We start from the raw sequence: 25,879 nt of genomic DNA, 5'->3' as shown, positions 1-25,879 counted from the left end.
ACTATGCAGCCATCAAAAGAAATGAAGTCTTGCCATTTGCAATGTCCTGGATGGAACTAGAGGGTTAAGCTGAGTGAAATAAGTCAATCAGAGAAAGATAATTATCATATGATCTCCCTGTTATGAGGAATTTGACAGGCAAAGTGGGGGTTTGGGTGTAGGGAAGGAAAAAATGAAACAAGATGGAATCAGGAGGGAGACAAACCATAAGAGACTCTTAATCTCACAAAACAAACTGAGGGTTGCGGGGGGTGGGGGGTAATGGAGAGGGTGGTTGGGTTATGGACATTGGGGAGGGTATGTGCTATGGTGAGTGCCAAGAAGTGTGTAAGCCTGATGATTAACAGACCTGTACCCCTGGGGCTAATAATGCATCATGTGTTAATTAAAAAATAAATAAACTTTAAAAAAATAAAAATATATTACTTATTTTAAAAAATCTTGCTTAACTAGAAACTTTTTGCTGCACTCCCCTTTTAGGATAATGAGGCAAAAGGAAGACAATAAGTTTGTAATATCAGGGACTTATTTAAAACAGGAAATTCCATTTCAATTTTCTGCCTCTAACAAAACTGCACAGAAATTATGTGTATTCTGAGAGCTACCCCAAGATATACCACATGATCCTGAATCAGCAAAATAAAGTTGATTTATGTTTGGCATTTTGTACTTTTTTACTGAGCCAAGAAATTGAAGTGGTTCGGTTTAGAAAGATTTTTCTGAATTAATGGTTAAAACAAGAAGAGTTCTCTTATAAATAGACAGTTAACCAAGAAAATGGAGCATTCTGTGAGTTTGTTATATATTGATACTTTATGGTTCTCTTAACCAGTTTGGTTCAGTATGGTTCTTCTTACTATTGAATTATTGAATTATAGTGTTTGGTGTTTGGATCATGTAGTAAGGACACTTTAAAACTCACCAGCTGTCTTTAAAGGGTTAATTTGTTTTTTTCCTTTGTTTTGTTTTGTTTTTCTTTGTTTTGTTTTTTTCACCACTATTTTGGATAAAGGGATGTTTACATCTTAATGTAAAAAATGAAAATAGGCATAAAGAATGTTTCATGTTTAAAAAAAAGGTACAAATGTATGGAAAGATATCCTGTGTTCATGAATTAGAACTAGCATCATTAAAACGTCCATACTACCTAAAGTTATCTACAGATTCAATGTAACTGCTATCAAAATTCCAATGGAATTTTTACAGAAATGTCAACAAAATCCTAAAGCTCATTTGGAACCCCAAATACTCCAAATAGCCAAACCAATCTTGAAAAAGAAGAACAAAGCTGAAGGCATCATTCTTCAAAATATGTTAAATATTCAATAATCAAAATGGTATGACACCAGCATAAAAATAGAGCAATAGAACAGAATAAAGAGCACAGAAATAAATCAACACATTTACAGTCAACTGACAAGGATGCCAAGAATACATATGGAAAAAGGATAGCCTCTTCAACTAATGGTGTTAGGAAAACTAGACAACCACATGCAAAAGAATGAGATTGGACCCTTATATTACACCACTCTCAAAAATTTACTCAAAATGGGGGTGCCTGAGTGGCTCAGTCAGTTAAGTGTCCATCTTGGCTCAGGTCATGAGTCCAAGGTCCTGGGATGGAGCACCATATTGGGCTCCCTGCTCAGTGGGGAACCTACCTCTCCATCTCCCTCTGCCCCTCCTCTCCTGCCCAAGCTCTCTCTGTCAAATAAATAAATAAATAAAATCTTTTAAAAAAAATTAACTCAAAATGAATTAAAGGTTTTAAACATAAGGCCAAACCATAAAAACTCCTGGAAGAAAGTAGAGGAAAAAATCTTCCTGACTTTGGCCTTGGCAATATGACCAAAAACAGACAACAAAAGCAAAAATGGACAAGTGGAATTACATCAAACTAAAAAGCTTCCACACAAAATGAAAAAGCAACCTACAGAGTGGGAGAAAACATTTGCAGGGCCTCTATCTGATTAAAAAGTTGTTTCCAAAGTATATAAGGAAGTCCTACAACTCAAGAGATTTAAAATAGGCAAGTACTGAATAGACATTTTTCCAAAGAAGACATAAAAGTGGCTGAGAGGTTAATGAAAATTTCTCAACACTAGTTATCATCAGAAAAATGCACATGAGAAAACGACAATGATCAATTCACACCTGTTAGAGTGGCTATTACCAAAACACAAAAGATAAAAAGTGTTGATATGGAGGAAAGGGAACACTTGTGCCCTGTTGGTGGGAATATAAATTGGTGCAGCCACAGTGGAAAACAATATAAAGTTTTCTCAAAAAATTAAGAATAGAATTACCATATGACCCATTAATCTCACTTCTGGAAATCCACCCAAAAGAAATGAAGCAATCTAAATATCCATTGACAGATGAGTGAATAAAGAAAATGTGGTATATTCATAGAATGGAATATTATTCAGTCTAAATAAAGGAAATTCTATAGTAAGTGATATTATGTTATATACTTAAAAGTTTGCTGAGGGTAAATGTTAAGTGTTCTTATCACAAGAAAATAAGAATAATAATAAATAAAGAGGACCAAGGAGGAGGGAATGGATATATTTACAGCATAAATTGTAGTATTTTATGGGTATGTGGTGCAGTGCTTTTATGGATATGGACTTACTTCCAAACTCATTAAGTTGTATACAGTAAATATGTACAACTTTTTATATGTCAGTTATACCTCAATAAAATGGCTTTTAAAAATAAAAACAATAGATAAAGTTAATATAACAAAAATTTGGTTCCTTGAGAATATCAACAAAATTAACAAAGGTTTAACTAGACTAAAGAAAAGAGAGAAGACTCAAATTACTAAAATTGGAAATGAAAGTAGGAATATTACTAAGACCTGATAGGAATAAAACTAATTAAAATAGAATGCTATGAACAACTGTACTGTACAAAATTATATAGCCCAGATGAAATAGACAAAATTCTAGAAACACACAAACTAACAAAACTGACTTAAAAATAAATAGAAAATCTGAATAGATTTATAACAAATAAGAGATTTAATCAATAACCAAAACTTTTCAATAAATAAACGGTCAAGGCCAGATGACATCACTGGTGAAGTGATTTCATTTTAAGTCAAACACTTAAAGAAGAAATAACACGATCTGCAGACTAACTTATAAGACGTTTATGAATATAAATGCAAAAGACTTTTGTAAAATACTAGCAGATTGAATTTAATAGCATATTAAAAGTATTATACATTATGGCCAAGTGACATTTATTCCAGGAATGTAAGTGTGGTTCAAAACAAGAAAGTAAATTAATGTAATACATCACAACACTATATGATGTATTCCATTGATAGATTACATCTATGACTGTGTCAACAAATGCAGGAAAAGAATTTGATAAGATTTGCCACACTTTCATGATAAAAACAATCAAATATGAATAGAAGATAATGTCCTCACCTGACAGTGTGTATTTATAAAAATGCTACAGCTAACATTATACTCAAATAGTGAAAGAATGAAAGATTTCCCCGTAAAATCAGAAACAAGCCAAAGATGCCTGCATTCACCACTTCTAGTCAACATTTTGCTGAAATGTCTAGCCAGAGCAATTATTCAATAAAAAAAGAAATAAAGGCATCTGATTCAGAAATGAAAAAGTAAAACTATCTCTATTTTCAGATAACATGATTTTATATGTAGAAAATCACAATACACAGGGAGGAAAAAAACACCTCAATTTGAGCTAAGAAACAAATTTACAATGTTGCTGGATACAAAATCAGCACACTAAAATTAGACATACAGATGGCCAACAGACACCTGAACAGATACTTAACATTACTGATTATCAGGGAAACACAAATCAAAATTATAATGAGATACCTCACACTTGTCAGAATGGCTAAAATAAGGAACACAAGAAACAACAGGTGTTGGCAAGGACGTGGAGAAAGGGGAACCCTCTTGCAATGTTGGTGAGAATGCAAACTGGTGCACCCACTCTGGAAAACAGTATGGAGGTTCCTCAAAAAAGTTGAAAATAGAGCTACCTTATGATCCAGCAATTGCACTACTAGGTATTTACCCAAAGGATATAAAAATATTGATTTGAAGGGACACATGCATCCCGATGTTTATAGTGGCATTATCTACACTAACAGCATAAATGTCCACTGACTGATGAATGGATAAAGAAGTTGTAGTATATATAGAATAGAATATTACTCAGCCATAAAAAAAATAAAATCCTGCCATTTGCAATAACATGGATGGAGCTAGAGAATATTATGCTGAGATAGTTAAGTCAGTCAGAGAGAGACAAATACCATATGATTTTAGTGACATGTGGAATTTAAGAAACAAAACAAATGAGCAAAGGGGAGAAAGAGAGAGGCAAACCAAGAAACAGATTCTTAACTATAGAGAACAAACTGATGATTACCAGAGGGGAGGGGAGGATGGGGGAAATAGGTGATGGGAATTAAGGAGGGCACTTGTGATGGACACCAGGTGGTGTTTGGATGTGTTGAGTCACTATACTGTACACCCAAAACTAATATTACACTGTATGCTAACTAGTTAGAATTTAAATAAAAATATTTTTAAAAATCTGTTGAGTTTCTATACATTAATATTGAAAAAGTCTAAAAACAAAATTAAGAAAACAATCTTATTGACATAACATCAAAAGAATATTTCCTGGAGTCAGCCTACTGTAGAAAGAGATCTATTAAGTTTTTCACTTAGCCCTAAATTTAATAATTTTCTATAAATTTTCTCTATCTCCTAAGAAAAATGAAAAAAAAAAGAGCCATAAACAGGGTTCTTGTTTCTTCTTCTTAGTCTATTGAGGAACTTCACCCAACATCTATAATTGAAACAGTCTTCAAGGTCTTTGAAACTTACAATTGTAAAGAAATAAATATACCAGAGACTATCTTAAAATATGTGGTAAGATAACGGGAAAAACTGGTTTGAGATGAGAACACAAAGAAGCAATAACTTACCATTATTGTTATTGACACAAATCCCCAGAATAAGGCAGTGATTGACCATGAGGGAAGTAGGATATAAAAAGTTCATGCAAGGATTATCTCCTTGTTTTTCACTGGGAAGTTTCTGTATTATTTTAAATAGCAGAAAAATGTTGCTGATCTCTATTTGAAGACGGGAACTAAATAAACACTATAGAATCTTCCCTTTTGCATCAAGACTTTCAGAATGACCAGGAAATTATTTTTTAAAAATCTATAATGGTGCTCAAATTAAGTGGAAACTCAATAGACCTAGATTTATATACAATTCTTGGGGAGAGATAACCTAAAGAATAAAATTAAATGAGGAAATCAATACCCCAAATGTATACTTAATACCATATATATTACTACTGAAACATATGAGTGGTAGTTCCAAGAATGCTTCAAATTTAGCACAAGGAGAAATCCAAGGGCAAATGGCAGGATAATCACATTCATATCCTAAAGTCAGGTTCACAGATAGTAACTCTAGGGTATCTAAAAGGCTTTAACATGAAAAATTATTGCAGGGTCATGAAAGACAAAACTTCTGAAGAAAATGAAAATTATGAGAGAGAGACAATAAACACAGCAAATTAAACACTTTATACCAAGGAAACACTTCAAGAAGATATACAAGATATATAAAATAACTAAAAGTAAGATATTCAAAGAGACATTAAAGGATATTTAATTAATTTAAAAAACCATAGACCATATAAAAATTTTCCTTGTTGAAATGGAAAACCCTTCAAAATAGTACTTGAAGGGCAAAATGAACACCTTAGAAAAAATATTCTTGACCTGAGAGACATAAAGAGATAATTCTTCCCAAGTACAGTAGATAGGGAGATAACAAAGATGAAGAATTTAAAAATAAACATGAGAGGTACTCATCTAATAGAATTTATAGAAATATTAAATGAGAGAACAGAAGATAAGCAGTAACAGTCATAATGACAACAGATGAGAAATGTCCAGAATTTATCAAAAACATAAATCCTCACTTAGCCTTCATAGCAGGAAAACAGATGATACTCGAAGGAAATAGAATCAAATTGACAGCAGACTTTTCACCACTAACATTGGCAAGAAGAAAATTAGACAAAAATCATTGTTACCTTGACCATACAAGGAGTTCTTAGATGTGACACCAAAAGTACAACAAATAACAAAACAGTCTGCTGGGATGCCTGGGTGGCTCTGTCAGTTAAGCATCTGCCTTTGGATCAGGTCATAATCTCGGGGTCCTGCTGGAGTCCCTCATTGGGCTCCCTGCTCAGCAGGGAGTCTTCTTGTCTCTCTCCCTCTGCCCCTCCACCCTGCTCATGCTCTCTCTCTCTCCCTTTCTCAAATAAATGAAGTCTTTAAAAAAAACAATAGAACAAAGTGCTAAGTTGGATCTCATAAAAATTAAAAACTTTAGTTCTTCAGAAGACACTGTTAAAGATTGAAAAACAATGATTTCTAGAAAATAATTGCACATCACATATCCAATAATAAACTTGTATCCAAGATACATAAAGAACTCTGATAACTCAATTTAAAAAAATTAAAAAGGGACAAAAAGATTTGGATAGCCACTTCCCCAAAGAAAATACAAATTTACAGATGGAAAATGAGCACATGAAGACAGATTTGACATCATTAGTCAGGGAAATGCAAACCACGATGAGGTATTAATACACACTGATAAGAGTGGCTAAAATTAAAAAAAAAAAACTTGACAATGCCACATGTTGACAAGAATGAAGAGCAACCAGAAATCAAAGGCAAAATGGCACCACCATTTGAAAAACAGTTTGACAGTTTCTTATAAACATAAACGAACCACACGACCTAAAGATCTCACTTCTAGATATTTACTCAAATGAAAAGAAAATTTACTATTCACACAAAAGCCTGTGCATTACTGTTTATAGTGGCTTTACATGTAACTATCCCCAATTGAAAGAATCCAAATATTCTTCAAATGACTAATGAATAAACAAGCCATAGTACAACCATACAATGAAATACTATGCAGCAACAAAAAGGAACAACTAATTACACATGCTAATATAGATGGATGAATCACAAATGTATCATGCCACATGAAAAGAAGTAAGACTCACAAGGTTGTATTTTGTATGAATCTACTTCCATGACATTCTGGGAAAGATAAAACCATAGAGACAGAAAACAGAAGGCATGGCAGAAGAGAAGTTAATTACCAAGGGCCATTTTTGTTGTGGTGAAACAGTTCTGTATCTTGATTTTGGTGGGGGTTATACAACTATATGCTTTTGTAAACACTTGCAGAGCTATCCACTAGAAAGGGAAGAATTTTACTGTATTTTGCCTTAGTACAGGTATTTTTTAAAAAAGTAAAACAATAAAGTTTTCAGTAAAAAAAGAGAGCATTTTTCATGATATTGGAGCAAGTTGTTTCTTAAATAGGACACACACACCACTAACTTGAAAAGAAATAAATATAAATTTCCACAATCTGTCCATTGAATGATTCTATTAAGAGAATGGAAAGGCATCCCTCAGAGTGGGAAAAAGTACTTATAATTCACATATCTATAAAGGACTCATATCCAGAACACATAAAGGACTCCTCTAATTCAAGAAAGAAAAGACACATAACTTACTAGAGAACAATGGACAAAAGACTTGGACAAGCACTTCACAAAAGACTGCTCAAATAGCCAATGAGCATCATTGAGGGAAATGCAAATTAAATCCATATGCAATACAACTTCGGACCTAACCAGAGCAGCTAAAATGAAAAACACCTGACACTGCCAAGTGTTGGGGCATATACAAAGGAAACAGATCTCTCATGTTGGGGGAGTATAACTAATATATCAAAATACATGTACAAAATCATCATAATGGCACCATTTATAAAAGCCCCAACTTGAAAATCACCAACACTAAAATGAATCAATAAAACATGACGTATTCAGATAGAGGAACACTCTATAGCAAAGAGAAGGAAAGAACCACAACTACAGTCAATGATACTATAGGTGGATCTCACAAAACAGTACATAAAACAAAAAAATCCAGGTTACAATGTTACAAAAATCAGATTACAAGATTACATACTTCATGATTCATTTACATGCATTTCTAGAACAAGCAAAATATATTGTTAGATATTCAGATGTTGGTTCCCAATGGAGAATGGTACCTGAATGAACATACAAATGGGGCTTCTGGGATGTTCATACTGGCCTCTTCTTGATCTGAATGATAATTACTTGAGTTTATTCATTCTGTGAAATTCATAGAACTGAACAATGGGACTTGTGTACTTGTGTATTTGATGTTAACATTACATTGAAAGTTCTATCTACCATTTGATAATTGTGTGTGCTTTTTGTATACATTATGCTTTAAAAATTAATTCAAGGTGTACTAAAAATCTACCCAAGCAATGAGAAAAATAATTTAAAGTAACCTAAGAAGTTAAGAGGGGGTGCTGGGAATATTTCAGTCTGAATGCATCCCATCCCCTGTCCATTTTTGTTGTTGTTGTTGTTATTATTATTATGTTTAGTTAGCCAACATATAGTAGTTAATCTTGATGTAGTGTTCAACAGCTCATTAATTGTGTATGACACCCAGTGCTCATCACGACACATGCCCTCTTTAATACCCATCAACCAGTTACCTCATCCCCTCTCCCTTCTGTAACCCTCAGTTTGTTTCCCAGAGTCTCTCTCCACTTTTAATTTCAGCACATTCCCTTCTCCTGACAACCCAGCAGGTCTTCACAGAACAGATCAGGCTCTGTAGTGAACCCCATAAAGGAAATTGATGCAAGCCTGTCACTTCTCCATGAGAGAGTTTTCTCAGAGAGTCCCAGGGTGAGGATTAAGTATAGTGTTTTCTACAGAATGCTTGGCTTTCCAGTAACTGTGACCCCACGGATGAAGAAAAGCTCCACTATCTGGCTTGTCTCTTGGGCTCCCAGAATCTGAAAAGGAGCATTGTTGGTTGGCTTTTCCAGAAGCAGACATTGAGACAGCATTGAGGGTGCAAAATATTTATTAAGGATTAATGTCTCTGAGAGGAAGCCAAGTGTCAGGGTTGTGAAAAACAAGATGGACTAAAGGAAGAAGTTGAGCTATGATGCAGGTCCCCCAAAATCTCAGTCATCTTGGTAGGGAAGGCTAGAGCAAGTGTGGACTGTTCGAGTATTATAATAATAATTTGTTCTGAAAATGTTTTCATAGGAGGGATAGAGAATTACAGAAACCACAGGTCCCAATAAACTTATTGGAAGAATGCACTCTTCACACCATCAGAATTTTATTTATTAAAGTGTATTTTTATTTTTAGTATTGAGGTATATATTCAATATCATTAATCACCAATGAAATGCAAATCAGATCAGTAATTAAAGGCAAGAATTTCCTCATTCATTTTTCTATACTCAGAATTGTTTGATGCTCCAAATATCTGTGAATCAATAAGAAGTTCAAATGAGCAGCAGAATATAATGCAGGTAAGAAATTTAAGCTGCTCTCCCATAAAAGGCAATCCATGCATCTTGCCTGGTTCATCAGAAACATATTTTGAAATTGGTAATGGGCTTTGGGAAAGTTGGCCTCAGGAAGAGCCTAAAATGATACTGGTGAGCTCAGTTAATCCAGCAGATAATTACATCTCAGGGAGAAATGACGAGGACTTACCTTTAAGCACTTACATGCAGATAACTGTGGGAGTTCTATGACAGTTGAAACTGTACTGTTGACACAGGTTGGTACACAGATTATAAAAAGAAGTAAATGCCACAGAGTTTATGATGAGAGCAAACAGGATAACTATACAGAGGATTTAATAAATTGTGGGAAGAGGTTGGGAAACGCAATGGGGTTGGGAAGAGAGATTGGTAAGGAAAAATGAGAAGAAGTTAGCAAATGAAAGAACAGGAAATATTATTAAGTGGGTATATTTATTTTGAATACTCTTTCTTTGGAGTTGTCCTCCCACCTAAGACCACTGAGTACCTTCACAGAGAGTACCTAATAAGAGAACAGCAGAGATTGTACAAAAGGAATAAAACACAGCCATTCCTTTCCCCTGATGCGACTTTGCTTTTGTCTTCCTAGATTCCAAGATGGCCGAGAGTACTAAATTTTGGGGTATGGCACCTATCATCCTGAAGATGAGCAAAGACCCCACCAACTTCTACATAGGCCGAGCACTGTGGTTCAGCATTACTTTTCTTTATATTTCAGTTGTGTATGTAGTGCAAAACACCTGGCTTCACCTGGATGTAGACTTCCAGTGCCATGGAAATATCTCCAAAACCTGTCTGGCAGAATGCTACGAGAATCACTTCACGAGGCCTGTATTAGGAGTTTGGTATGTGGTTGGCTTCGCCTTTTCCTCCATTTTTTTTGTGATGGAGTTTTTTGTCTCTCAGACTGTACATAAGCAAACCAAGATATTTAAGAAGGCATCTTTGGAAAAGGAGCCCCATGGCCCTGAGAGAAACACAGACCACGTAGACACAAAGGAAGACGAGATTTTTGACTTATCCCGGGAGAAGCCCCTCCTGATAATGTATCTTGTCTACTTTCTCATTCAGTGGTCTGTACAGGTGATCTTCTTGGTCATTCTCATTCACTATCACCTACCACTGATTAAAAAACCCATTCAGTGCAGTACCCACATGTGTCATGGACCTTATGCATGCGTGCTGTTGGGGACACAGGAAAAGATGATGTCCATCATACTTCTGGCTACACTCTCGGTGGTTATCATGATGCTTTGTATTATGTTTTTCCTGTATACCATTAACACATACATAGTCATGGGACATAAATCGACCTGAGACATACAGAGGCTCTGTAAAATCCTGACAGTAGCCTTGATGATCAGTACTGATGACAAAACACGGAATGATGGCAGAGGAGGCCTGCAGCAGTCTGATACCAAAAAACAGACATTCTGGATCCTTCTTTCACATTCCCAGAACATTCTCATCTTAGAAAAATAAACTCGGAGATGGGACAAGGCTGCTTTCTTCTCATCTGGGTAATCAATTCATTTCCAAAGGAAAAATTGGAATAGGTTTCAGGGTATTTCAAAGGCAGGAATGTGAGGGCATTTTACCCTAGCAGTTTGAAATCCTGTCTATGGTGAAATTTTAAGAACTATTCTTTTTTTTTTCTTTTTCATTTTCATGTGTTTATTAGTTGTTGTTACGTTTTCTTTGGTAAAATGTCTAAGTTTTTTCCCTGCTTTTATTTTTTTTATTAACATAGAATGTATTATTTGCTTCAGGGATACAGGTCTGTGAATCATCAGTTGTACACAATTCACAGCTCTCACCATAGCACATACCCTCCCCAATGTCCATCACCCAGCCACCCCAGCCCTCCCCTTTTTCTCCCTTTATGCCATGGTTCTCAACTTATTGGAGAGGGAAATACCTTGAGCAGAATAAAGTGGGAAAAGAATTCCTCCCTCCTTCTGTTCCAATTCATTTTTATCCCTTCCTGTCTCAGTGAAAGATTTATGGAATCAACACTACCATATTCTGGGAAAAAAGACCAATTTTCTGCTCCCTTAGCTCTGCTGGAAGCTGGAGGGTGCTAGGTCTCTGAGTAGTAGTACATAGAATTTTAGTTTTTTTGTTCCTCCTTCCTCTGTATTGGGCTCAGAGATTATACTTTGTCTCTATGTGAATATGGACAGTTAACATTTACCAACATGTACCTACCTACTTTATCTTATTTTAAAAAAAGAAGAAGACATTTATTTTATTATTTTAAAGATTTTATTTATTTATTTGACAGAGAGAGATCACAAGCAGGCAGAGAAGCAGGCAGAGAGAGAGAAAGGGAAGCAGGCTCCCAGCAGAGCAGAGAGCCCTATGTGGGCCTCTATCCCAGGACCTTGAGATCATGACCTGAGCTGAAGGCAGAGGCATTAACCCACTGAGCCACTCAGGTGCCCCCCCCCCAAAAAAAACTTTTAAAAATGGGGTTATGGTAGGCCAGCAAAGAATGATTCTGACATGTTTGGGTGGGTTAAGTGGCCATTTTGACAACATGGTTTTTCCTTTGGCATGTTTAATTGTGATGTTTAACAGACATCCTTACAGTTTAAGGTGACACTTTTAAACTCTGTCCTAATGATGACTTGAGCCCTGCCCCTTAATGGAAGAATCAGCAGGACCTATAGAATCATATTTGGAATTGACATTCTCTATTGTAATTTTGTTCCTGTTTATTTTTAAATTTTCTTTTTGTTTCACTGGAAAGGAAAGATGATGTTTAGTTTTAGACATTTGTATAAGTTGCTTTGTTATGGTAGAACTAAATGTGTAAAAAAAAAAAACAACCCAGTGGATTAAGAAGATGTGGTGTATATATATATAAATCCGGATACATATCTTGCCATTTGCAATGACGTGGATGGAACTAGAGGTATTATGCTAAGCAAAATAAGTCAATCAGAGAAAGACAATTATCATATGATCTCTCCGATGTGTGGAATTTAAGAAACAAGGCAGAGGATCATAGGGGAAGGGAGCAAAAAATGAAACAAGATGAAACCAGAGAGGGAGACAAACCATAAGAGACTCTTAATCTTAGGAAACAAACTGAGGGCTGCTGGGGAGGGGGGTGGGATGGGGTAACTGGTTGATGGACACTGGGGAGGGTATGTGTTGTGGTGAGTCCCGGGTGTTATAGAAGACTGATGATTCACTGTTATATAAGGTGATGAATCACCCAGAAACAAGTAATACATTACATGTTATATGTATTATTTGTTATATGTTAAATTTTAAACATTATGTGTTTAAAAAGTACATACATTTATACAAATAAAATGTACTAAAAAAAAAGGTACTATTCTACAGAACTACAATGTGCTCCTACAATCTCACTTTCAACTCAGAAGAATTGAAATCAGGATCTAAGATTTTATTTATTTATTTGAGAGAGAGAGAGAGATAGTGAGAGCACAACAGAGAGGAGAGGGAGAAGCAAGGAGCCAGATGTGCGGCTCCATCCCAGGACCCTGCGATCATGACTTGAGCTGAAGGTAGACACTTAATTGACTAAGTCACCCAGTTGCCTGTCATTGAAAGATTTTAAGCAATAGAGTGACATTATCTGAATTTATGTTTTCAAACTTTGCCTTTTGGAACATAAGGAGTCCAGAATGTAAATGTAAATGTAAATGTAAATGTAAATGTAAATGTAAATGTAAATTGAAAGACCTTTTAGAAGACAATTGGAATTTTCCAGGGAAGGTATGTTGATAGCTTGGACTAGGGTAGAGATAAGATATCTTTTCAGGTCTGAGTCAACTAGTCAGTGCTAAATTGGACTGGGAGGCCCAGGAAAGAGGGAATCAAAGATGACTCCTAGGTTTTGGCTTGAATAGCTGAGTATGTGATGGTATCCTTTGCTGAGATGGTGATGAATAGAAAGGAACATATCGAAATGGGAAAGGGAGAGAGAAAGGGAATGTTCCATTAGGGATATAGGAATTTTGAAATGCTCGATAGACAGCCAGTTGGGGGTGTTGAGTAGATAGTTTGGTCCATGAGACTGGAACTTGGATGAACGTCTGACCCAGAAATAAGTCAGTATCTGTATATGGTCTTCCAAGCTATGCAACTAGATGAAGTCACTTGCAGAGAGTTTGTATATGGAAGAGGACCAGAACTGAGCCCTGAAGCCCTGAAGCCCTGAAGCCCTGAAACATTCATTGTTTCAGCAGTGGGGAAGCCAGCCAAGGAGCCAGGGAGAAATTGTCCCAAAGGGAGGAGGAAACCAGGACTATGTGGTGGCAGAAAGACAGTGGGGTCAATATTGAATACAGTTGAGGCCAAGAAAGTCCCCATTGAATCTGGTAACCAGGAAGACAAAAGCAGTTTCCGTGGCTTGGTGGGGAAAGCTGGGGAGGGACAGGGAGATGAGGAAGAAGAGACAGTACGGTTGGAATGGAGGCCCGTGCCGCTCTCTTGTCCTTCAAGGCCCTTGCTGAAGAGGGAGGGCTGGTTTACTCATACAGTGGAGGGAAGGGAATTTCAAATTATTACCTCAACTGCTTTTCTTACTAGGTGATGGGGAGATGACTCGCTTTTTTTTTTTAAATCCATACATTGATAAATATTGGATTGGGCTGTGTACGTGCATATACGGCATGTTGTTCATCATGCTGAGTTCAATTTAGTTTGATCAAATATTCTTTTAACTTTAAAATTTATCTTTAAAGACTTCACCATGACAGTAAACATCTGTTTAGTGCCTGATGAGATTTCTTCTAGTTCAGCTAATGTTCTAAATTGAAAATCATCATAGCCCCATCTTGTGGACTTGTGAAGGTACAACTGTGTCCTCTATTCTCTACGACTCTCTCTGAAAGACACACAAGGCTTTTGTGAACTTACTGGCTATCTGGTAAATGAAGACAAATCCAAACATTTGGCCACTTTGCTTTATTTTTGTTTTGCTTATAATTTCAGAGATTCTATGTTAAACCCCATAACTTCCTGGGAGAAATAGAGGCTCCTGGGCTAGCGGTGATACAACTGTGAAATCCAGACTCATTTCAATGTCAGAAGGCTGCAGCAGTTTCTAGGAAGTGTCAGAATTCTAATCATCCCTTGGCTTCTGGAGGTGAAAGCAGGAAGTGTGGCCCTTCCATGACACAGAGGCAGTTAGGGAATTTTCTGATTGTGTAAATAATTGAAACTTTTATAGAAAAATTTTGGAGATTAAAGTTAGAAAATAAAAATCATTCACCATCCAATCACTTGAAGATAGTTGTTATTACCATTTTTGTATATTCCGTTTTGGAGCATAGGATTTTGGTGCTTATTTTTAAAGCCATTGAGATCATTATATAGAAAGAGCTTTGTGTTTGGTTAAGGTTTGAGGGCTTTGGGGTTATGTAGGAAGTTACAGATAATTTATCCATTTCTGTTTGTGAATCAGGAACACAATGATATTCAGACTGGTTTCTCTAGAGCCAGGCCATGAGGATTCATGTCCTTAGGAGTTTGCAGCAGCCTATTTTGTGCCGTGAGATTGTAATAATATTTTTCTTTCTAACTTCTCATGGCTGCTGGCAAACACTTAAAAGTCTTAGGCAATCAGAGATTTTGACTTTGGTGAGTCACTGTAATTTATGGCCGCTCTGACCACAGGGAAGTGGTTGTTTTAGATGTTGGTCTTGAACTAATGGTGTGTGGTCATGCTGCCTAGCAGGGGCTGGCTTTAGAAGTTGAATTACAGGAAACAACATGTGTTGGAGAGGATGTGGAGAAAGGGGAACTCTCTTACACTGTTGGTGGGAATGCAAGTTGGTGCAGCCACTTTGGAAAACAGTGTGGAGATTCCTTAAGAAATTAAAAATGGAGCTTCCCTATGACCCTGCAATTGCCCTACTGGGTATTTACCCCAAAGATACAGATGTAGTGAAAAGAAGGGCCATCTGTACCCCAATGTTCATAGCAACAATGGCAATGGCCACGGTCGCCAAACTGTGGAAAGAACCAAGATGCCCTTCAGCGGAGGAATGGATAAGGAAGATGTGGTCCATATACACTATGGAGTATTATGCCTCCATCAGAAAGGATGAATACCCAACTTTTGTATCAACATGGATGGGACTGGAAGAGATTATGCTGAGTGAAATAAGTCAAGCAGAGAGAGTCAATATCCTATGGTTTCATTTATTTGTGGAGCATAACAAATAACCTGGAGGACAAGGGGAGATGGAGAGGAGAAGGGAGTTGAGAGAAATTGGAAGGGGAGATGAACCATGAGAGACTATGGACTCTGAAAAACAATCTGAGGGTTTTGAAGGGGCGGGCAGTGGGAGGTTGAGGGAGCCAGGTGGTGGGTATTATGGAGGGCACGTATTGTATGGAACACTGGGTGTGGTGCATAAACAATGAATTCTGTTACATTGAAAAGAAATTTAAAAAAATTTGAATTTCGACAGTTTTATTTTGAATGACACTGGTATTTAATAGCTTTACAGCGTCTCACTGCCTGCAGACAGGGGGCCATCAGAACCTTAGTAACAAGTGCATCTGAGGCAAGGATTCACTCAAAAGGACAAGAGCATCTTGATGGGGGATAATTAAGTGCTGCTTTTACAATTTGATTTTCTTTTTTTTTTTTTTAAAGACTTTATTTATTTGACAGAGAGAGAGAGCACAAGCAGGGGGAGCAGCAGACGAGACAGAGAGAGAAGCAGACTCCTCACTGAGCAGGGAGCCCGATGTGAGGCTCGATCCCAGACCCTGAGATCATGACCCGAGCCGAAGGCAGATGCTTAACAAACTGAGACACCCAAGTACCCCTACAATTTGATTTTCAACCAGATCTGCAGGCCAAGAATTTAATGCAGCTAATTCATGTGGGTGAGCTTGATAACTAGCGTGCAAGTAAAGGGCTTGTGCAGGTGTGGGTTGGCTGCTCTCTTTTTGTGCTTTTTAAAAAGATTTTATTTATTTAACAGAGGGAGAGCACAAGCAGGTAGAGCAGCAGGCAGAGGGGAAGGGAGGGGGAGAAGCTGGCTCTCAGCTGAGCAGGGACTCAATCCCAGGACCCTGGGATCCTGACCTGAGCCAAAGGCAAATGCACAACCAACTTACCCACCCGGGTGCCCCTTTTAATACTGTTTGAACTAAATTCAGAGCCAAGGGAGGAATCTATGGAAGGACTAAGCCATGGATATGCATGGTTTATAAACAGCCTTTAAGATTCATTCCCCACTTTGACATCCAGAGCCTGTAACATCTCAAACCCTAGGATGCATGGTCTCCAGTAGAAATGACATGGGGATTTGTCCCACAAGGCCTCCAGAGGCTCACTTCACCAAAAGCCCCTTTATTTCAGGAACTTGCTGAAAGTGGTTCTGCTGAAATAGTTCTGGGGATGAACATTCCCTGGGAAGCTGGGTTCACAGACCTAAGATGTTCCACAACAAGGAGCAGTCTCCATTGTGGCTCGGGACCAAAAACACCGGTTCCTGGGAGAGAGTGCAGGCCCTGTCACCACGTGGGAGCCCACAACGACACAGAAAGGTGGCCCTCGAGGGGAAGTGGAAACTGAACGGGAAGAGCTGCTTCTCAGGGTCTGATGCCGACTGCTTCCCTTGCCAGTTTGAAGGAAAAAAGAGAGAGAGAGAGACAGGAATATCTCAAATGACAATCCCTGAGAAAAGAAATGAATGACTCCTAGCCCCTACCACATCCTCGTCCCACAAAAGTGGCATATCTCATATTATCAAATTCAACCTCTTTTGAGATGTTCTCCCAAGGGTTTTAAAAATTGAGATATAAAAGGACTCATTTACAAAAACCAGGCTCTGAACTATAGAGAGCAATCAGATGGTTACCAGAGGGGAGATGGGTGCGGGGATGGGTGAAATAGGTGAAGGGGATTAAAAGTGCACTTATAAAATTAAAAAAAAAAAGAAAAGAAAGAGTGCACTTATGATGAGCACTGAGTAATGTATAGAAGTGTTGAATCACTATCTTATACACCTGAAACTAATTTAACTCTATGTTAATTACACTGGCATTAAAATTAAAAAAATAAAATTATTGAAATTAAAAATGAGCCACCCAGGAGCCCGATTGAGAATGAATGAATGACTAAATATATATATATATATATATATGAATAAAATTTATGGTTTAAAAATGTACATATCAGTAATTTTTAGTATATTAACTATCACTATTGCTTGTTTACCATTAACTAAAACCAGTAACAAATTCCAGAATATTTTCATCACACCAAAAAGAAACCCCACATCTATTAGCAGTCAGTCGCATTTCTCTCCACCCCCACCACCTGGTAATCACTAATCTACTTTTTATCTCTACAGATTTGCCAATTCTAGATAGTTCATATAAATGGAATCATACCATGTGTAGCCTTTGTGACTGACTTCTTTCACTTCAGGATAATATTTTCAAGGTTCATCCATATCATAGCATGTAGCAACTCCCATTAGTTTTTAGCAGAATAATTTTTCATTGCATAGATGTGCCACATTTGTTTATCCACTCATCAGTTGATGGTATTGGATTGTTTACATTTATTTTTAGACATTTATTTATTTATTTATTTATTTATTTAAGAAAGAGAGAGACAGCAGTGGGAGGGGCAGTGGGCGAGGGGGAAGGAGAGAAGCAAACTCCCTGCTGAGTGCATAGCCTAGCAGAACTCAGTGTAGTGACCCTGAGACCAGGACCTTAGCTGAAAGCAAGAGTTGGGTACTCAACTGAGCAACCCAGGCACCCCTGGATTGTTTGCATTTTTTTTTGGCTGTTATGCATACTGTTATGATCATTTTTTTTTCAAAGATTTCATTTATTTATTTGAGAGAGAGAGAGAGCATGAGAGGAAAGAGGTCAGTGGGAGAAGCAGACTCCCTACCAAGCAGAGAGCCTGATGCGGGACTCAGTCCTGGGGTTCCAGGATCATGACCTGAGCCGAACGCAGTCGCCCAACAAACTGAGCTACCCAGGTGCCCTACTATGGACATCCTTGTGCAATTCTAATTGGTTTTTGGGGTCATGATCATGGGCCCCAGACAAGCAACATAGGTTGACTAGTAAAGTTGAAAGAAATATTTTTCAGATACTTTTGAGTTTCTATTATGACTTTTGATGACACTAAGTGCTGAGATTTGGAACATAATTATGTTTGGATTAGCTATCCTAAGATTTGGGGATAGTTTTATTTTTGTTAATGTGTAGGTGTGAAAAACAATTGCTGTGTAATTTTATATGCTTTAGATCTTTCATAGTGAGGCTGCTGAGCTGTGTAGTAAGGAAACAGACACAAAATCTGAGGTCCTGAACTGCAGCCACTCTAGAGAAAGACAGTACAGGCTGCAGCTGCTTAAAGAATGAAGACATGGAAAACTCATCTAACTGAAATTGAGCAGAATGAGCAGTTGAGGAGAATGATTATTTAGACTTTAAACTGAAATTTGGGACTTTAATTTCTTGGATTTGTAATGCACAGGGACAGCAGAATTTTTTTTACACTTTAGCCCTTTGGGGCTTCAACTAAAAGATTTTGGATTTTAATTTTTTAAGATTTATATCCTTTAATTATATCACTGGGAAATTAACAATGGGAGGGTTTTTTTAATTGAATTTAGGAGTATCACAGTATGTTGATATATGATTTTTGGAATATTTTAATTTAATTTGGAATATTTGATTTCATTTTAATATTTTATTGTTGTTATTTAACCTCATTGCAGAAACTCTGAGAGGCTATGTTGGGCAATATAGCTAGGCAAAATTTGGAATAGGAAATAGAACAGAAGTGAACGTTCATCTTTAAATTCAGAATGGCCACTGAAATCATTCAATTAATATACCATTCTGTCCCATTTCAGAGCCTAGAGCAAAATCTAATTCTATTAGCAGTAAGAAAGGTCCTAGAAAGTCCCAGAGATCCACAAATGAGTATGGAAGGACAGTTATTTTCTTATAACAAATATTTTCTTCACTATGGTAAATGTATATTAGTTCTATGCTAATAATGCCTCATGGACTAATTTTTAGAAGGTCTAAAAAAACTCAGAGACCTACATTTAGAATAAAATTTTTTAAAAATGCAGCACAAGATAAGTCTTCTATTCAAAGGTAAAGAAAAAATACAAGGAATGATGGTTGTATTATCACTTACTCTTCCATCTGGGGGATGGAAAATTTCTTTTGCTATAGATTTTTTAAGCAGTTAGATTACAGAGACATTCAAATGTGAAAAAAAATAGTTCTGGATTTTCCTCTCCTAGCTGAATCACTGCTACTTCCACTGGCAGGGGTGTAAAAATGGTGATTGGACTTTGGCCCTTCAGTTTTTTTCTCCTTGGGCCAAAGTGGAAGATAAATTTGGCCATTCTTCCAAGTGTGGGCCTTGAGCCCTTTCCTGCCAGCATGGGAAAGAGGCTGGAAACCAGCTATGCTCTTTCTGCCCCTGACCTGTCAGCACTGCGGGTTTTCCAGAATTTTCCCACTGGCTGCTACTTTGCATACTCTTCTCTGGAAAGGGAGTCACTTTTCCATTCCTGGCGTTGTATCTTAATTTGGTGCAAGGTTGTGGTATAAGATTGGACCTTTTGTTTGTTTGTTTCATCATGGAAGACCTGTTCTTTACTGTTTTTATCTTTTAAGTTCATGTCATTCACTTTTAAGAGTGATTTCAAAAGGGATTTCAAGAAGGGCTTCTGGGTGGCTCAGCTGGTTAAGCATCTGACTCTTGATTTCGGCTCAGGTGGTCATCGTATAGGTCGTGATCTCATGAGTTGTGGAATTGGGCCCCATGTCAGGCTCCACGCTCAGTGGGAAGTCTGCTTGAGATTCTCTCTTTCCTTCCCTCTCCTTCTGCCCCTCCTCCTGCTTGCACACACACTCTCTCTCTCTAAAATAAATAAATAAATCTTTAAAGAAAGAGAGAGATTTCAAAAATTTGTGCGTACATGGCCATTTTATCCTATCTTTAGAACATTTAAAAATGTTTCAGTGTCTCCTTTTAAAAAAGTCTGGCATATTTGTTTTGTTTAGTTAATGTACAGACACCATGCAAGGTTCTGAAGCAGAATGTCATATACATTAAAAGCCATCTCTGGAATTTTGAAGTTAGAGAAAAATTCTGCAAAAAATCCCATCTAGCTGTCTAATTCTAGTAGTGTTAGGAAGCTCACCTACTTTTTTTTTTCTTTTTCAAAGATGATTAAATATTACACAGTCAGAATTTCATATTCTACCTGGCATATGGTAAGTGTTCAACAAATGTTGGCTTTTATTGTTACTACTCTTTAATTTGCTCAGCCACATGTGATCACCACACAACGATTTTACCCTATGCTTATGTAATACCTTTTTGCTCTCCTTCTCTCTGCCCTCCCTGGCTCTTTCATCCTTCACTTTTTTTCTTTTCTTCCTGCTGTGGTCAGCTCCACAATCATCCTCTAAATCTGCTACTATTTCTATTCTCATTGTTTCTATCAATAACTCCATCAGGCAAATAGTGCAAATTTGTATGTTTACTTTAAAAAAAGATTTTATTTATTTATTTGAGAGAAAGAAAGAGAGCACATGAGTGGTGGGAGTTGGGCTGAGGGAGAGGAAGAAGCAGGCTCCTGGTTGAGCAGGGAGCCTGATGTGGGGCTAGATCCTAGGACCCTGAGATCATGACCTGAGCTAAAAAGGCAGATGCTTAACTAACTGAGTGACCCAGGCACCACTGTATATTTATTTCCTAGTCTTATAAAGTACAAATGTGTATCTTCTTCTTCTTTATTTTTTTAAGATTTTATTTATTTATTTATTTATTTGACTGAGAGAGACAGCAAGAGCAGGAACACAAGCAGGCAAAGTGGGAGAGGGAGAAGCAGACTTCTTATTTTCTTATTGAGGTATATTATTAAATTTAAACATAAACTATTTAAATTACTATATCAACTTCCACTAGGAGGTCCTATATGTTAGTATAAATGCAGACCACCCAAATATTATTGCTTATGGGGCTATGCCTTTAGTCTTTCATGGACTGATGTGAAGTACCAGATTGCATTTATAATGCAGGAGAAGGCCTGCTTCTGCTTTCCATGGCACCATTTTGTATTCAAAGTAAGGCTGCTTGTTAGTTAGCTCATGGCATTTTCCTTTGGTCTAGTCTATAAGATGTGGGGCATTTGGGATGACATTTTGGCTCATGCTCATTTTATTTCTTTGGTCACTCCAGACATTTCTGGGAAGAAGGATTTTAACACTTCTTATAGCATTATGTTTTCTGGAAGTCAACCTATACTATCATGGACTCTTCAAAAATCAAGTCATATGTTGTTTCTAATGCTTGGAATCATCTCTCAAAGGCATTTGTTGATTACCATGTTAATGCCTAAAAAATGTTTTGAAGCTCTTTTCCATGAATGCATTACCTTAGCATTCAGAATTAAGATGTGTCTCTGATTCAAAAATCAAAGTATAATCATGGAAGCTACTTTTTCAGGAAATTAGATTTTCCTGGCTGAGATAGCAATAAGTCTGATTGTCAAGGAAAACTCTCCACATGAACAATATTCTAAAGGAAGAATAAAGAGGTTTTATCTGGGAACTTCAGAACACTGAAGGAAACAATTGTTTAAGGGGGGCCTGATTTTGGCAATGATTCTTTAATATATTGAAAAAGTGCGATAAAATTTTTATTTTTACTTCTTTGTAACCACAAGATGGCACGAGTTCCCTATTTTTAAAAGTTTGACAATGCTGTTTTTCATTTTTTATGGTTTTTTAAAAAGATTACAAGCTGTTTGGGGACATTTGTTTATAACTTTCCCTCAAATACGGGCTCGTAGACTATAAGGCTAGAGTTACGGCATTAAATGAGAATTTGTAGGTGGAATAAGATTTATAATATACATCACTTATAACAAAGCTTCAATGTGGAGAGAGTAACTCATGAATAAGGAGGGGTACTGCAGTAACTTTGTCCACAAATGTTAATTTATGGAGTAAGTTTCAAACTCAAAACCTCATACTGGCAATTTTATGAGCATTTTCTCATACAAAGTCACATAAATGAGTATAAACCAGCAACTAAAATGCAATAAATACCAGAAATCTATATACATGCTTTGAGATCTGGCTATGTATAGGTCTTGTCTTCGTTACCAGAATTATAATGCATTTGTGAGTTTGAATGGCCAAGACCAAGAATCAAAACAGATTGTATCTGATTGCTACCCCCTAGTTTTTTCTAGATTACCCTATAAATAGAATTTAGATTTCTCAAAATGACTACAGAATAGATTTTGGCTAAACATCCCATGGTCACACATTTTTTGTGATGTCGCCTTGAAATAACTTGAAGTTGAACTTGTGAGACTCTAAGCCCTGGCGAGTCTGGGATAGGTCCCAGGAATGATGAGATGACATTGATGATGCGTGTCTGTTATAATCGCTTTCCACATTAGTTTACAAGTGTTAGAACTGTTCCAAAGGACTTAAGGCTAAGTTTATTTTATAAAGGGTCAATCCATTATATTAACATGATGACTGTGCTTTTCTTGTGGAAAACTTGGAAACAGACTAATAATAAAATGTCCCCCTGCCCCCCACTATGAAAACTAGATTGCTTTAATTTGAGAGAATTGATCATAGTCTTACAATGACAGTTTCTACACTATTTTACACAGAATTCTCAGTGTATTTAACATTTACTTTGACAGCAAAGCTGTGGAAAGAAAGGTTCTGACTGAGTGGTTATGAACGAAAAACCAGGTAAGAAGCCTGACTTTAAGGAATAATTTCTACCCTGTTGATTGTCCTATGGGTCTTAAGGAAATGAGATAGACAATAATCCACTCTTAGTGGGCTAATGAGGCACAATGTCTGAAAAGTTAGCACGTATATTGGAACTTCCTTGATGATGAATGATGTCCAACATCTTTTCAAGTACCTGTTGGCCATCTGTATGTCTTCTTTGGAAAAATGTCTATTCAGAGCCTCTACTCATTGTAAAATCAGATTGTGTTTTGTTTTGTTTAGCTATTGAGTTATATGAGACCTTCATGTATTTTTTTTTAATTTTCTTTATTTATTTGACAGACAGAGATCACAAGTAGGCAGAGAGACAGGCACAGAGAGAGGAAGGGAAGCAGGCTCCAGGCCAAGCAGAGAGCCCAACGCAGGGCTCGATCCCAGGACCCTGGGATCATGACCTGAGCTGAAGGCAGAGGCCTCAACCCACTGAGCCACCCAGGTGCCCCTCTTCATGTATTTTTGATATCTGCTCTACTCTACTCTACTCTACTCTAAAAAGTCCTATTTCCATGTTCCCTTTTCCTTGACTAGCACCACCACTCATTTGGACAGGCTAGTTTATCTCTCATCCTATCAACCACTGAATTCTGAAATTTTTACCTTCAAAACATCTTTTGAATTCTTCTATCAGTTTCCACCAGAGTCTGAACATTTTTTTAAATGTGGAATACTGCATTATTAGCCTTAAAAATGGCTTTCTTGTATGCAATCTGACCTTCACTCTGGCAGAATAACCCTTTCAAATATGAATCTGTTGATACCATTGCTTAGACAAGACACTTCAGAAATTCCCCTTTACGTTGAGGATAAAGACTCTATTTCTAAACATAAGTCACCAGTGCCTGTATGATCTGGCCCCTCCCTCAGACTCTGGCTTTCTCCTGCACCACCTCCCTCACTCCTCTATGCTCCAACCTCTCTGGCCATGTTCTCTCTTGCCACAGAATCTTCTCACATGAAGCTCCTTCTGTCTGGATCACTCTTCTACCTCTCCACTACTTACCAAGTTGTCTCCTATCTTCCCGCAATATAAGCTCAAGCTTTAGCTCCTCAAGTCTGCCTTTGTGGACCTGCTTTGCAACTCTTTCTTTGCGCTTATCACTGATAATTTTACATTTGCTTCTATTATTATTCTTAGCCAATAATGCCTGTCTTCCCTACTGAGCTCAAGCTCTACAAGGTCATGACTTATGTCTGCCAATCATTAATTCCGTAATCCCAGGTAAGAGAATGTAATAGGAGCTCAATAAATAGTTGTTAGATGAAAGATTGCTTATATTGCTTTACAACTTACTTTTCTATCTAAAAGAAAGCGGTGTGTGATTACTGTTAGGTTTGGGCTGTCTTGAGCATTGTTGTGAAGTGGCCAGCAGAACCTTCAATGGCATACATGAAAGGGATGTAGCATGCTACTGTGTATTTTCTTTCAGAGGAGGTGGATAGAGTAGCCCAATTTCTCAGAAGAAATAGATGTTGCTTCCACCTTATTTCCTCTCTAGCCACGTAAAAAGCAAACTAAATGGAGCAAGTTAATTTAGCACAGTTTCAGATGAAGTCTCACACTATTCCTGGGATGGGATAGCATTATAGGATAGTCAAGGTGGTCTGAGATTGGCTGTGGACCGTTGCAATTGGTGTTCTTCCATACACGTTGGGAAGCATGTCGAAGTTTCCAGAAGTGTTACCCTAAATAAAAATCTTGTTTGCCTACCTAAAAGCTGTTCCCACCTTTTCTTGGGATGTAGAGCCTTTATTGCATTCCAGTGTGTAACCCTAACTCATGCACCTTGAGAAAGATACAGTATCCAGACCCCAGCAAGAAATTCTAATGGATCTAAGCCGGTCATTGTGACCCAGTTCCCTTGTCAGTTATTGAATCTGATGCAGACATGCCACTGCATATGAGAGGCCTTCGTGTTCTTGGAGAAAAGGCTTTTCTCTTGTTATCAGAGGCACATGGATAATCAGTCCCCCTCCTTCTGCTCAATGCTGTTGTGTCTGAATGGGGTGCTGAGAAGGCTGCAGCCACCTTGTGACATGGGAACTAGTCTACAGATGAGAGACACGCTAAGCATGGCAGAGAGGCAAGGTAGAAAGCTCTGAGCTGCAGGCTAGTTCTCCAGACTCCGGCCTCCAGACTGCCACCAACCCACCATCTGTCTAAAATGTTTTAATGTAATAATTGTATTCCCCTGCTTTCTTGTCAGTTTCCTGCTGTAATATCCATTTGGCCTCTGCCAACCATTTTTCTGTTCTCATCTTTAAATATGGCACCCCCGGGACGCCTGGGTGGCTCAGTTGGTTAAGAAGCTGCCTTCGGCTCAGGTCATGATCCCAGCGTCCTGGGATCAAGTCCCACATCGGGCTCCTTGCTTGGCAGGAAGCCTGCTTCTCCCTCTGCCTATGCTCGCTCACTCTCTCTCCCTCTCTCTCTCTGACAAATAAATAAATAAAATCTTAAAAAAAAAAAACTGCACTGTAAATATGGCACCCCCTCTGAACCTCTACTCCGCTTGTTTCTTGGCATTTAAAGTCCTGTC

At 37.5% G+C, this 25,879-nt stretch overlaps 1 pseudogene across 1 annotated transcript in view; it reads left to right on the top strand.

The window, feature by feature from the left end:
* Positions 1 to 11,011: 11,011 nt before the first annotated feature.
* The window catches only part of LOC308347150 (ATP-dependent zinc metalloprotease YME1L1-like), a 40,065-nt pseudogene continuing 25,197 nt past the window's right edge, over positions 11,012 to 25,879 (top strand). Inside the window, exon 1 of the transcript in view lies at positions 11,012 to 11,041. The product of the transcript in view is annotated as an ATP-dependent zinc metalloprotease YME1L1-like (transcript). The remainder of the gene's footprint in view (positions 11,042 to 25,879) is intronic.

The sequence above is a fragment of the Martes martes genome (assembly GCF_963455335.1).
Source record: "Martes martes genome assembly, chromosome: 8".
Taxonomy (NCBI): domain Eukaryota; kingdom Metazoa; phylum Chordata; class Mammalia; order Carnivora; family Mustelidae; genus Martes; species Martes martes.
The sequence above is the reverse complement of the archived record's forward strand: the minus strand, read 5'-3'. Positions and strand labels throughout refer to the sequence as shown.